The 4,088-nt window shown below is 31.7% G+C and overlaps 1 pseudogene; it reads left to right on the top strand.

Moving 5' to 3' along the window:
* Positions 1–295: 295 nt before the first annotated feature.
* LOC107019588 lies at positions 296–908 on the top strand (annotated as a pseudogene).
* Positions 909–4,088: the final 3,180 nt, after the last annotated feature.

Raw genomic sequence — 4,088 nt, 5'->3', positions numbered from 1 at the left:
TTAATCTAGTCTGGTCAACAATCAGGTCAACAATTTTTAAATTATCCAAATATTCTCTCACACTAAAAGCAAACTGTTACAATTGAAGTGAAGTTAAATAAGGTTAAGATGGTCATTTGCTTTTATTCTTCTACTCCAAAATCACTTAAATTTTTTATTTTTTCTTATTGTTAGAGAACTCATTTGTATCGTCTTCCTTATGTTTCTTATTTATCAAGTTTTTAGTCACTTCCATTACTTCCTTCTAAGTAACTTCTTCTCCTCTAATTTGTATCGCTTAACGGAATTTGAAGGGATGTTGATAGCTTCGATCATTTCATGTGCTCCGATGATCACCGACGATAAAATCAATTCGGTTTCAACTGTTTTCAATAGTAACAAGGTGGAGATAGTTGTTCCTTTTGAGAGGACAATAGGTGAAAGCGGCGACGGTGTCTATGAGACTAAAGGTGAGGGTTGAGGTTCCTATTCCGAGGAACTGGTTGATTTCGTCGTCTAGATCGACTAATCATGCACATTTGTTGGTTCAAAACCACCGGAATTCCAAGGATAGTAGGATGCCGGTGAGATTTATAGTGTTTAATTAACTATGGATAGTGGGTGGATTTTTAGAAATTCCATGGATGTGTTGGTTTAAACTTTTGTGAGTGGCGAGGTTATGATAGAGATGTAAATGGAAGGGTGTATATTGATTTTTTATTTTTATCAATGATAGGAATCTTGGACAGTGGAAATAAGCTTCCCATTGCTTGGATTGATGTCAATGGTAAGCGGTTTTACCCTAAGATCTTCATTGAGGGATCTAAAAATCTCAAACAAAATGAGGTTAATGTTGATGAGAAGTTCTCCTCGCACAATCGTAAATTTAACTTGAGATAAGAAATATTGAAAACAACTCTATGTCATAAAAATTTCTATCCTTACTTTAGCTTCTTGGGAACAATTTGTATTAGAAGTCAAGATCAAAATAATGGTCTTGAAACCAGAATCATCACCTGTATATAGTAAATCCTTGAATAATAAAAGTTAAAAAAGGGAAATCCAAACTTTCTTTATAGGAGCTATAAAAACTTTGGAACTCAACCTTTTTTGGTAGGGGAGTGAACTATGAAGCATTATTAGAATCAATGCGCTATGAACATAAGCACCATCATTCAGTCGACTTGTATTTGCACTTGACTTTTCTGTTTCTCTCATGACATTTAAAAGTAATTCAAAAGAATGAATACTGAAAAGGATCAGTGCTTACCTGACATATGAAAATTAGATTTATAAGGGACTATAATCAAGGGTAGGATCTCAATCCAAAGCTGCATGGGGTATGGTGTGGCAATATGAACAACCACATTCTACCCTTGTATATAGTAAGTTATAAATCTACGTTTCATATGTTAGGTAGTATTACTCCTTTTCTTTATTCGTTCCTTTCAATTACTTTTAAATGTTATAAGAGAAACAGAACAGACAAATACAAATATAGGTCGACTGAATGATGATGCTCATGCTCATAGTGCATCGATTCTAATAATACTACAGAGTTCACTCCCCCACCTAAAAAGGTGGAGTTCTAAAGTTTCTGTAGCTCCTATCAGGTAAGTTTGTATTTCCCTTTTTTAACTTTGGTTATTCAAAAAATTTACTATATATTGGTGATGAATCTTCTTTCAAGACCAGTATTTTGATCTTGACTTCTAATACAAATTGTTCACAAGAAGGCAAAGTAAGGAAAGAAATTTTCATGACATAGAGTTGTTCTCAATGATTTTTATCTCAAGGTTAATCTTACAATTCTCCGAGGAGATCTTTTCATCAACATTTACCTCATTTTTGTTGAGATTTTTAGAACCATCAATGAAGATCTTAGGGTAAAACCCCTTACCATTGACATCAATCCAAGCGATGAGAAGTTCTTCCAACTGTCCAAGATTCCTATCATTGACAAAAATAAAAAATTAATATACACCCTTCCATTTACATCTCTATCATAGCCTCGCTACTCACAAAAGTTGAAACCAACACATCCATGGAATTTCTCACAATCCACCCACTACTCATAGTTAATTAAACACCATAAACCTCACTGGAATCCCACTATCCTTAAAATTCCAATGGTTTTGAACCAACAATTGAGCATGATTAGCCGATCTAGCCTACGGAATAAATCATTTCTTCGGAATAGGAACCTCAACCCTTACTTTCATCTCATAGACACTATCACCACCGCTTTCACCTGCTGTCCTCTAGAAAGGAACAAGTATCTCCACCTTTTTACCATTGCATATTATTGAAACCAAATCGATTTCATTGTTGGTGATCATCAGAGCACATGAATCGATCGAAGCTATCGACATTCTTTCAAATTCTATTGAGCGATACAAACTAGAGGAGAAGAAGGAACTTAGAAGGAAGAAATGGAAGATGATATAAATGAGATAAATAAGAAACAGAAGAATACAATACAAACGAGTACTAACAATAAGAAAAAATAAAAGTTTAAGTGATTTTGGAGATGACAAATAAAAGCAAATGACAATCTTAACCTTATTTAACTTCAATTTCAATTGTAACAGTTTGTTTTTAGTGTGAGAGAATATTTGGATAACTCAAAAATTGACCTAAGAAATGTGATTGTTGACCAGACTAGATTAGTAATTAATGATTTTATAATGAAAATTCTAATATTATTTTATATATGACCATTTTTTCACATATTTTTTTTCATAATTATCAAATCTTTAAGGATGAATTTATTACAAAAAAATTTTTAAATTAATATTTAAATTTTTTGTTAATGAGACAAAAGTTGTTACAATTTTTTATTTTTTTTCTAAAACGGAATAACTAAAAGATTCATCGAGAGACGGACCCACATGGTTACGTGAGGGCATGCACACCTATTAACTTAAGGAAAAATAGTGTGTGTGTATTATATAACAACAAGAGTCTTATTATAATACTAAAACTAATTGGTGCATTCGTTTAAATATTGGGTGTCTCTTTATTTTTGAGGTTATAATTATTTAAGTCATTATATGTTATTACCTTAGTTTTATATTCTATGTTTAATAAAAAATATGGCACGTGTATCAATATTTCCTGATATGCTTCAACTAACATGAATTAGTTATTGATAGTGCACCCATAATCTTCAAATATTAGGGTCGCCTCTAATTTCACAAGTTGTCCTCTCAAAAGGAACATGTAAAACCGAATCGACTTCATCGTCAACGGGCATCGGAGAGCAATGAAACTTATCGAAGCTATTGATACCATGCACTTCCTTTCAATGATACAAATTATAGGAGAAGAAAAGGAACTTAGAGGAAAGAAACAAAAGGCGATACAAACAAGATGAGAAGAAATTTAAATGGGTAGAAACAAAAGGTAATACAATGAGTCTGTAAAACAAGGGAAAAATTTAAAACTTAAGTGAGTTCCTTATGTCTCAATATTTATACTACTTTTCTGATGGGAGGATGAATAAAAGAAAATAACTATTTTATCCTTAGTTTTAAGTTCTCTTCATTGTATCGATTTATTTTTATGCGTAAGAAAGCTTGGATAATTTAAAAATTGCGGGTGTGAGAAATGTGATTGTTGACAAGTAATAAGATTAGATTAATCATTATGATGTTCTAAAGAAATTCTAATTGCGCATTATATTTGACAATTTTTAGCGTGATAATTTTTTTATAATTCTTAAGACCTTTAGGACGAATTCATCAAAGTAATTTTAAAAAGTCAATATTTCAGTCTTCTCTAATTAGCCAAAAGTTGTTACAAATTTCGTATTTTTCTAAAAAAAAATAACAATGATCATCAAGTCGAATTTTGGAAAAATTCTGATTTATATCATATATCGTCGCTTCTTCCATCCAGAGGCGGACACACGTGCTAAAGTGACGTGAGGCACCGTGCACCCGTTAACTTTTGAAAAAATTAATGTATATATGTGTGTATATATAGCTTGAATAATAGATATATTTCATTAGTTTTAATGTAATACTGAAACTAATTGGGTGCATCGATTTAAATATTGGGTGTCTCTTTATTTTGAGTTGATGAAATTGGGATTTTAATACGTTTAT

The sequence above is a fragment of the Solanum pennellii genome, chromosome 5, assembly GCF_001406875.1.
Source record: "Solanum pennellii chromosome 5, SPENNV200".
NCBI classification, from domain to species: domain Eukaryota; kingdom Viridiplantae; phylum Streptophyta; class Magnoliopsida; order Solanales; family Solanaceae; genus Solanum; species Solanum pennellii.
The sequence above is the reverse complement of the archived record's forward strand: the minus strand, read 5'-3'. Positions and strand labels throughout refer to the sequence as shown.